This window comes from Vidua macroura, chromosome 22, assembly GCF_024509145.1.
Source record: "Vidua macroura isolate BioBank_ID:100142 chromosome 22, ASM2450914v1, whole genome shotgun sequence".
NCBI lineage: Eukaryota > Metazoa > Chordata > Aves > Passeriformes > Viduidae > Vidua > Vidua macroura.
The window spans coordinates 5,084,959-5,096,317 of NC_071592.1; positions in this window are offsets into that span (position 1 = coordinate 5,084,959).

The following is an 11,359-nucleotide window of genomic DNA, read 5'->3' on the forward strand; positions in this document are numbered from 1 at the left end:
AAAGATTTCACACTGTATTTCACATAATTCATATTTCTAAACTTCTCCCTTTGCAATGCAGGAGGTGAGCATAAATGAGACAGGTCAAAAGCCTTATAAGCTTTGAAACAGCTCCAGGTTTTCAAAATCATATTTAAAATCTCCCAGTTCTGGATGGAACAGGGTTACCTAATGCCAGCCAGATGAAACCACGCTCCCAAAAACCCACTGTGCAGGCACTTCACACCTCACAGCCAGAGGATAAACCACCCTCAGTGCTTTGACAAGGGCTCTGTGCCCTCTAGGCACATGTCATCTTGCAATCAGAAAACCTCAAACCTGGAGAAAACCAAAAGCAAAAATAAGGTACCTCAGAGACGCCTTCTCCTCGAGGTGATGCAGCACCCAGCGTGGCCAGGAGAGTTGGGGTGGCTTCAAATCAGCCTGGTCCTGCCTGCAAGGAGAAGAGGATGTTCATCCCACACAAAATGCAGAGAATTGTACTGTTTCTTGCTATTTTAGTCACTAGGGGAACCAATAAAACTATTTGGAACAATTTTTTTATGAGCATAACAAAGTGGCCTAAGGATTCATGCAGGAACCCTCCCTGTTGCACAGAATCCAGAGCTGGGAAATGCAAGAAGCTCCACAGCAATTTTGGGAACTGATCTGGGGGTAACACTGTCCTCAAGCACTGAGCATCCTCAGGTCACAGCAGGATTTGTCCACAGGGATGCAGGAGAAGTGCCTGGCTTAAGACATGGACGGAGCAGGGAATCCTGGCTGTGCCCCAAGAAAAACAGGGCCCAAAACAATCAGATCAATTGGGAAAAAAGACAGACTGACTCTAAATGTATAGACTATAAAATAACACCAGAGATCATTGGGAGCTCTGCCACATCCCTCCATCCTAACTCACAATATCTCTTCACACTCTGCAATTCACTGGCCTCTGTTTCTCTGCACCACCTCTGCTCTGCAGCAAAGCCAACTGCCGGCACTGGGAGAAAAAATAAAAAACCTAAAAAAACCCACAACAAAGCAAGGATCCAACACCATAAAAATAAATTAAAACCCCTAGAGGACACTGAGGAGAGCTGTGGCTTCTTTGACTGCATTTTCCAAGGTGCTGTTTAAACACAGACAGGGGAAGGTGCATAAATACATCAGCTCAGCCCTCTGGCCTGCAGAAGCGTTGGCAGAGCACAGAGAGCACCAGGAGCTGGGATAATTGTATTTTTGTCTCCCTCCAGCCAGCACAGCCACAGCCCTGCCTGGGATCTGCTCCTCCAGCCCCACACGACAGGATCTCAGCACTGACCTGCTCCAAGCTGGAGAGGGGGGATGAGAAATAACTGCTCAAGGTGATATCAAATTGCCTCCCCAGATCACCCACTCCTGTGCAAAAAGGGTCAGGGTTGAGTTATCCTGGCCCTCCCTGCTCCAAGGTGTGGGTTTGCATCCTGTTCCAAGCCTCTCCATGGCCAGGGACACCTTGCACTAGAGCATGCTGCTCAGAGCCACATCCAGCCTGGAGCAGCTCCAGGGATGGGGCAGCCACAGCTTCTCATCTCTGCCAGGGCCTCACCACCCCCACAAGGAAGAATTGTTCCTGATATCCCATCCATCCCTGCCCTCTGGCAGTGGGAGCCATTCCCTGTGTCCTGTCCCTCCATCCCTTGTCCCCAGTCCCTCTCCAGCTCTCCTGGAGCCCCTTCAGGCCCTGCAAGGGGCTCTGAGGTCTCCTCACAACCTTCTCCAGGACTTTCCTCCCCTTATCCTGCCACTCCAGACCTGTGTCCAAAGTTCCTCTTCAGCTCTCCTGGAGATGAAGCCCGCCCCAGCCCCTTTAGGCACTGGAAGGAGCAGCATAGAATCCCAGAAGGGTTTGGGTTTGAAAGGACCTTAAAGCTCACCCAGTCCCACCCCATGCCATGGGCAGGGACACCTTCCCAGGTCGCTCCAAGCCCCATCCAAACTGGCCTTGGGCAGGCACGGGGCAGCCACAGCTTCTGTGAGCACCCAGTGCCAGGTCCTCACCACCCACCCAGCTGAGAATTTTTCCCACTATCCCATCTAAACCTGTCCCCTGTCAGTCCAAAGCCGTTCTCCTTTGCCCAATCTCCCCAACTGGATGACCCAGAGGAATCAGCCCACGCACAGCACGTGGGGTTTGGGCAAAGCCTGCTGCTTCCTCCAGACTGGCCTGGTGGGAAGGGGAGCTTGGGAATCGCTGGCACAGACTCAGGCAGCACCAGGGGAGGATAACCCAGGGCTGCCCTGGTGCTGCCCATGACCACAGCCTCCCTCCTTCCCTGATTCCTCCTAATGCCATAACACTCAGCATAATAAATATTGTTAAAAGCAAAAGCCTCTCTGGAGACTTCGGGTCTCGGGCGCAGGTGTTCAGGCTGTGGTAATTGGGTGAGTCATTCATTAAAGGAAATGCAATTTAAAATCTATTACATTCTTTAAAACACAAAGCTTTTGATTTGTCCCACCCATTTCTGGCCCAAGCCCAGCAGTATCCGCGGTTCTCCTGTGCTTATCAGGTTATTTCTGCAGTGGAGCAGCACGACACAGACTTCACCCTCTCCCATCCCCTGAATCCTGCTGGCTTGTGAAATCTCCCCTCAGTTTTGCAAAGCCCTTTTAATTTCTAATCTTTATCGAATAACCAAAGAGGGGAAGCTGGAGAAACCTGGAAGGTAAAAGAGGATACATCACCCCAATCTGTGAGGATAAATTGGATGATAAAACACAGCTCGGCTGAAGGACACAGGGAAACTCTTGGCAGGGAGAGAAAGGAGTTTGATCAAAGAAAATGCCAGGTGATTTCTCCCAGCAGGGAAAGACACTGCAATAACCAACAACCAAAAAGTTAAAAGACAGACAAATTAAATACAGCACAAATGTTTAGCAGCAAAGGTGATTAACCTTTAAAAGCCACTACCAATGGCAGCCCTGGGTTTAGCATCTCCCGAGATCCTTAAATCAACCCTGAACACCTTTTCAGAAGATTTATGTTCGACAAACACCAAATCCAAGGCTCAGGAAAGAGGTATCTAATGACTTTCCAGGGCCTGTTTATGTGATCTTAAAAGTCCCTTCTGGCCCTAAATTCATTGCAGTGCTGCCGCTGATCCTCAGCTGATCTTGGGAAGCAAAATCCAGCCTGGCCAACCCTGAAATCAAGACCCTAAGTCAGTCATTGAAGTTATCACAATTGCCTGAAATTCAAGCTAAACCAAAGGGGAGAAAGGTTCAATCAAACCTTCTCCCTCTGCCATATCCTTCTGTGCAATTGCTGGTGAATTTTGGGGAGAATAAAGCACAAAATGGTGGCTGGAAGAGATTATCCTTGAGAATAATTCAGAATATATTGAATTTGAGAATATGAATATTGAGAATAATCTTAATAAGAATAATAAGAAGAAGAGTAGAACAAGCTTCTAGGTCTAATTTTTCAAATCCAGACAAGAAATAAGTTGACCCAAGCAGCTGCCCTGGCTTTGCAGGTACCCAAATACTGTTGACAATGAGTGGCTCAGTGCCATTGGTGAGGAAGGTACCAGGACAGGTTGTCCTGCTCCTTGGGCAGAACAAGCAGTGACAGAAAAACCACTTTAGAGCAGTGTAACTGCAACAGCAGTGGAAGTTCTGTGTACACAGACCTACTGGCAGAGGGAAAAATCACACTTCCAGCCAGCAATATTAGAGTGGCAAACATTCCCAGTGCCAAGGTCTGCTGTGGCTCCTTCTCTCTGCCTTTTCTTTCCAAGAGGATGCCCTTCATTTGTTCTTGCCCCGAACTCAGCAATCCTCAGGAGTCACTGGAGCTCTGTGGATCTCTCCTTGTGGTTACTGTGCACCATCCCAAAATCCCCCAGGCTCCTGCACAGCCTAAAGACATCACTGTGGAGGGGGAGGATGGTGCCCAGGACACTTCCATGGTCACAGCACTGTTCCAAACACCCAAATCCAGCACGAACACGGCACACGGGTCTCACCTGAGTGTTAAACCACTTCATACAGAGCCCAGCCCAGCATCACCTCCTGCTTAGATCACTGCTGATTTATGTCAGCAGCCACTTCCAGCACAGACCTGGTCACAGCCCCCATTGTCCCCCTCTGTTCCAAGTTCATGGAATGGTTTTGGATGGGAGGGACCCTGCAGCCCATCCCGTTCCACCCCCTGCCATGGGCAGGGACACCTTCCAGGGGACCAGGTTGCTCCAAGTTGGTTTGAGAGTCTCAAACCATTGTAGCAGAGAAGCAGCTGCACTCAGAACCCGGTGCCAGGGCCTTTCCACCCTCACAGAGAAGAATTTATTCCCAGTATCCCATCTAACCCTGCCTCTGGTAGTGGGAAGCCATTCCCCTTGTCCTGGTACTACACTCTCCTGTGAAAAGTCACCATGTGTTTGCTCTGGGATCACTTATTTTTCCAGCAAAAGCTTTCCCTGCAACACCAGTATTCCTGTCTTCTCCTGAACTGGGCTCTCTCCAGGGAATTTCACCTCTCTGAGCCTCTACCACTGCTGACCCAGACTCGGACGTGCACGAGCTCAGCCAGTGGGAACGTGGACATTTTATGGACAGGCCTTAATGGAGAGCCTGGCAGTGCTGGTTAATGGTTGGACTCGATGATCTTAGAGGTTTTCACAACCTTAATTATTGGATAATTACAGGATTTAGCCTTTGCCTGGCTGCCTGTGTGGCACAAGCAATAACCTGGAATTCAATGGCTCCTTCACCACACACCAGGGTGAAACCTCAACAGCAGCATCTTCCTTCTCCAGCAGTCCCAGTATCCCCAGTATTCCCAGCTGGTGACTGCTTTTCCCTGCCTTGAGCCCACTTCTGCCTTCACTGTCCCGACAGAAGCTCCACTCACACTCTCAACATTCTTGCAGGACATTTAATAAGATCCCATTGCTCCAATTTCCAAGAGAAAAACTCTCCTGACTTGCTCCTGGAGGCACTGGTGGAAATCAGTGATGTCTTCTCCACCACTAGCTGGGAGGGGGCTGCATTTACCCATGGAAGAGCAGGGCCTGGAGTCAGCAGCATCGCTCTGATCCAAGCAAGGTCAGAGATGGTGCTTTTGGAGAGCCACCAAAGATCTGACACTCCTCATCCCACGCCCAGCACTGCTTATCCACAGCCTGACTTCCAATAAAACCACAGTGATGCCTTTTCCTTGGTCTTGAAATTAAGAGCCAGACACACTTAAGAGATAAAAGGTTTTTACTTCAGTATTTAATAAGGATATTTATGGTCTTAATGATCTTTATGATCTTAACAGTTCACCAAGGTGGAATACGCCGAAAATGCACACGCACGGTAGATTGCGTATACAACTTTACTGACTTTGCAACTTAGCATATCTGACAAAGGTCCTTCAATGAGAGGCTTGAATGAATAGTGTGAAGTCTCTTTATCCCAAAGTAATCTTCCCTAGATGGGCCTAATTTTAGTTTACAGGTTGTATTCTAGAGGGGACTCTGGTTTCTCAAGATAGAGTAAGGCTCTCTGGCTCCCAGTTGTGAGGATGTTTGATCTTTTGGGCTAACAGAATACCAGGACTAAATTATCAGATTTAAGGAGTTACACGTGTTCCTGTTAAGGGCTCTGAGAATACGTAAATGGTTTATAAAAATAAAGGCAGAACATTGCCATGGCATCAAGAGGATGTCACAGCTCTGGTCTGTGGTAGGAGCCTGTACCACTCCCGTGGTACCCAGCGAGGCTCTGAGCCCCAGCCTGCATCCCCCTGGCTGCCAGCTCACCCTTTGCCCGGGGATGCAGCCCTGCTTCCCGTGGATCCCAAGGAAATCTGGAAGCAGCACCTGACTGACCTGCTTGGAGCAGCTTCTGAGCAGTTTTCTGGCTCTGAAAAAACCCAGCGAGGACTTGGCTGCTGCAGCACACTGTGAGGGAGCAGGGAAGAAACCCACACGTCTCCTTGCCCTCTTTTTCCCTGTCCAGCCCGAGGGCAGGGGGACAAGATGCCCCTGTGAAGAAACAAAATCCCAGCATGGAAAATCCCCCAGGGAACTTGGCTTTCCCAGGAGGAGGCAGGGAGCCACAAGCTGGTGCTGCTCATCAGCTCCTGCTGAACGTACCGAAGGGGTAAATTAAATTCATTCATCTCATCCCAACTCACAATGGCAGCGTTTTCACCCAACACACACGTTTCTGACAATCAGCTTAATTTACTTCAATAATAAATGAAAAAGGGAAGTTTTCCTTTATAACAGAAATCAGGACCAAGTGCCACAGTGCTTTTTGTGTGGATTTTTTTTTTGTGTTTTTTTTAAAGCAAACTATTCAACTCGTTCTCTTTAAATAAAATGATTCCTTTATCTATTATTCATTTGAAATACAGAAGGAGGGCACAAGAGACTGGAAATGCATGGTTTGTTTCTGACACCTCTGGAATAGTTTTTAGGAAGACAAAATGCACAGAGCTTAGGGGTTTGGTAGTTAGGAGCCCAAAACTTCCATTTCCTCTGGTTTATGATTTTATAATGTTGCCCATCACTCTGGTGTCTCCATGCAAATCTTAGCTGGCTGAACCTGTGTTATTTGCATGCTGGGATTGCTCAGGACCAGCAGGTTTTGTCCTGATTTATACCAAATCAGGATTTATACCAAGCCGTGGTATAGGTGACAGCAACAGCCAAAAATCCTCCAGCTTCAGTCAGGATGTTCCTCAGGGAAACACTCCTTGGGACTGAGCTCCTGAAATGTTGGTTATTCCCTTTTTTAGGGGTAGCCTTGCACCAGGTACCCAGAGCAGCTGCAGACCTGTCTCCTTTCCATCCCGACAGTCAGGCTTCACCTTCATCCCTCTCCATATACTTTTAATATAAATATATCAGATGTACTCAGGGCTCTCTTTATCAATGGAGAGAGACCAGCTCCTCCAGAGGGCAATTCATCCAGCCAGCCTGTCTAGGAGGAGACAAATGGCCTCTGGAGATGCCCATTTCTCTCCACCGACTAGGAGGGAGCCCAAGGCGACAAACCCCAAATGTTGACATCCAACTTTTAGACAGTCAAGTCAGAGCAGATTAATCCAACCCATTACTGGGGCCTTTAATTTTTGCTGGCTTGATTTACAAGTGCTTGCTCAGCGCGTTGAGTCCCAATGTCACAACAGGGAGGGGGGCCCTGAAGAGTTCTTTGTCCTCTTCCCACCTTGGATGTGACCATCAGTACTCTGCCACACACCTCACGGTATCAAATGCAGATAAAATAAGAATTATTCTCGCTGCAAACTTTCTCTTGGAACTCGAAAAAGTGAAAATGTTCAATTAAGGTACATTGTTACCAGAGTTTGTAACACACTTGGAGACGACAAGCTCTTTGGAAAGGAAGAATGTATCATTATCCTCATCTTGTAGGTGGGGAAATGGCTGAGTCATGAATAAAACACAGCTTTGGAGCCATTACCCACAGTCCTGTCCCTGTGGAAGCCAAGGGCATCCTGCCCCACAGCACGGGCAGAGCACTGAGGGAGGGGATTCTCCCCCTCTGCTCTGCTGAGACCCCACTGCAGTGCTGAGTCCAGCTTGGGGCTCCCAGCAAAAGGAGGACCTGAGCTGCTGGACAGAGTCCAGAGATGCCCCAGGGCTGGAGCCCCTCAGCTCTGGAGCCAGGCTGGGAGAGCTGGGGGTGCTCACCTGGAGAGGAGAAGCTCCAGGGAGAGCTCAGAGCCCCTTCCAGGGCCTGAAGGGGCTCCAGGAGAGCTGGAGAGGGACTGGGGACAAGGCATGGAGGGACAGGACACAGGGAATGGCTCCCACTGCCAGAGGGCAGGGATGGATGGGATATTGGGAAGGAATTGTTCCCTGGGAGGGTGGGCAGGCCCTGGCACAGGGTGCCCAGAGCAGCTGTGGCTGCCCCATCCCTGGAAGTGTCCAAGGCCAGGTTGGATGGGGCTTGGAACAACCTGGGGTAGTGGGAGGTCCCTGCCCATGGCAGGGGGTGGAACAAGATGATTTTTAAGCTTCCTTCCAACCCAAACCCTGCTGGGATTGTCTGATTCCAGCAGCAGCAGGATGGGGATGGCTTTGCCCAGCATGGCAGAGCTCTGGCACTGCCCACGTGCCCTCTCTGCTGCAGCTGCAGGGCGACAGCATCCCAAGGACAGCTTCCAGCCCTTCCTCGCAGCAGCTCACCACGCTCCTGTGTGGGACAGGCCTGCCTGGAGCCCACACCACATCCATCTCACATCCTAACTGGGTGCCTCCCGGGGACTAATTAGGCTCAAGACCCCAATCAGTGCTTGTGGGTACATTTCAAGCTGCCTCCCACCGCTTCTGTGAGATGAATCCAGCCCTTGGCTATTCAGATTTTGTTAATTGCAGCTATTCCAGAGGCACAATGGAGCGTTTTGTATTCCTGCAGCACTGTGTGCAAGCAGGTGGATCCCATTACTGTCGACTGACAGCACCACATCCCTGCCCTCCTCACACCACGGCTCCCACAGGTGGGAGCCTCCAGCTGCAAGGAGGAGGTGGGCTCCTGAAGGAGTTGTCTTGGACAACAAAAAAAGCCTGGACATCTCCTGCTTAACACAGGAGGTCTTGCTGACACTCTGCCCGACCTGTTCACTCAGCTGAAAATTGCAGACTCACCTCTCTCCAGCTGGGAATGCACTTCCCTGCTCTCAGGGTAATGAAGTCCAGGTCCATAAAGCAAGGCACGCAGAGCTGGCCCTAAGTGCACCCTTAGATCACCTTCCCAGGGTTTTTGTCCATCTACCCACAGGCCACTTAATTAAAAGTTCATTTTTCCCTCAGCAGTCCTTGCTGAGCCAGGGCAGAGGGGAGCCTGGAGCACTGGCTCCTCCAGGGCAGCCCGGGGCAGGGCTTGCTCTTGGCCATGATTTCCCTGGGCTGGATGCTTGAAGTGGCTCCTGGATGAAGCTGGGAGGGTTATTTTGGTTTTCTTTTGCAGTGCAGACCCATTCTTCTGGAAGAAAATTTTACCACTTCCCAAGGATTTGTGCTCATTCCTACATCCATGAGAGCACTGCAGCTGAAGGAGGGTGGCAGCAGAGCTCTGCTGGCAATCCAGAGCCTGGAGAAGCAGTGATTTACCCCCAGGGGGGATGGAAAAGTGAAGGACAATGCACCGGAGAGCTGAACAAGGCAGAAACAACAAAAGCCACCTCCTCTCTTCACTTATCCCACTTCCCACCCATTCCATCACTTCTCCTCTGTCCTTTCCCCGCTCCAGCATTCCCAACTCCACGCCCCAGCTGGGCTCCTCCATCAGGGTTCCCATGGGTGGCACACGGGGGCTCCAGCTCGGCTACTGATCAGTGTTTGGGGGCTCTTGGTGAACTTTGGCTGCAAAGGTCTCATCAGGGTGTCTTGTCTGCATTACATCGAGTAATGGAACACATCCATCTTCTCCCTCTCGTCCACAGCAGCAATGGAAATGGGGCTGAGGAGGGGAGAGCAAAAAGCAGGAGAGGGATAGGGGTGGGAGAAGGGTGTTCCTTCAGGGTACGAGGGTCAGGAATGATCCCCAAGGAGACAATGAGGTAGGAACACCCAGAACTGAGGATGCCCACACTGCAGCAAGGGGCGAGCTGCACATTTATTTCTAGGTTGGCTCTACTGGATGGCCAAGATCCCAAAATAGGTGGGAAAAAAGCCCTGGAAATCATTGGCACCTCATGAAGAGAAACCCTGGGGGTGTGTGGTGGGGTTTGGGGGCTTTCTCAGAGGAGATGCCAGAAGTTTCATCTCTATCTGCACTGGTGATGCCTTGGAGTGGCTGCCTAGGACAGAGGCTAGGCAGAGCTAAGAGAGTAAAGTGGGAATTTATTGAAGGCCTTTCACAGATACACCTTGGGCAGTCAGAGCCTCCCAGAGGCTACGCCCAGGATGGACAGTGCCCACGAGTTTTTCAGGCAGATTTAAGTTTGGTCCATTTACATATCAGGGGTAAATTCTCCAATTACAGCTTCAGGCAGTGAAGTCACATTCCCCCAGTTTGCTCCCCCACAATTCACTTTTGTTTTTCATTTTTGGGTCCTGAGGCTGTGGGGTGTCCTTGGGTTCCAGGCCCAGAGGAATTGTTTTGTCTGACCAAGATGTGAAGACAGGAGCTGACACTTCATGTGGAGTTTAGAGCTGTGCACTAATGCAGCACAGGATTTGGAAAATACAAAGGCTAAAGTCTCAAGGCATCGCTGGCAGCAGCTCCTCTGGGATAATGTATTTAAGGGAGAGCCCTGGCCCTTTACAAGAGCCCCAACCTCCCCTTTGTGCCTTGCAGATGTTTTGCAGCTGGATGCCAAAGGAACAGGGGAAGGGACTCAGTACCCAAGGGGGGTGTGGAGCTTCTGAAGCCAATGTTCCACATTTAATCAAGACTAAACAATCCCTGCCACTCCTCTGAGAGTGGCAGCAAACATCCCCAGCCTCACAGGTGAGCAGTAATCTCAGGAAAGTCACGCTCCAGTACCTTCTCCTTAGCCCTGCTGAAGAAACATCCCTTATTACAGAGCTCACACACAGGATATCATATCTCTCTCTCTCCTAAGTCTCAATATTACCCCAGAAATTAATATTTTCTACAGAGATTAAGACCAGGAACTTGCAAGAGCACTTAAAAAAAAAAAAAAAAAAAAAAAAAAGAACACAGCAAAACAACTGCCCCCAAAAAATTTTTAAAACAGTACTCTCACAAGGATGATAAAAAATTAAAAATAATCAATATTCCCACAGCAAGAAGCCAACAATTTTTGAGAACAATTTTTGAGACTTCATCTAGTAGCACCACTCTGGATCCTCATCTCCCAACTCAAGGCTGCATTTCCCAAGGCTCTATCAACTCCCTGGAAAAGGAGCCACCAACCCAGTCCAAACTCAACCTAATATGAAGAAATTCAAACGTTTTGCCTCATACAGGTTGGAAGTTCTTAGTGAGGAGCAGATCTGAGACTCAAGAGCAGCCTCTAGTTTCAAAGGCCAGTACTGTGCTCTGCCCTGGACCCTCCCCAGCTCCAGGAGGTTTGCTGACCTCAAAAGGTGCAGTTGCCATTCTCTTGGAAGCAAAGCTCCTTTTCCTAGCAGTCCTTCCATGTTATTTTAGCAGCTGCTGTCTTCCAGGCTGCTGGAGGAGGAGATTAATGCTTTAATTATCCCATCTGAAAGCTGGGAGGCTGAGCCTGTGGATGCTATACAGCACTGGCTCCTGGCACTTGTGGATCTAGAGGGACTACACACTAAAATCGAGCTGGAATCCAAGTGAGGAATAAAAGTGGAAAAATAAGTAAGACAGCAATCAGAATAATGTACTTTTAATGCCCAATATCTCACAACCAGCTGAGGCTAGAAATTAAAGCTTCCTG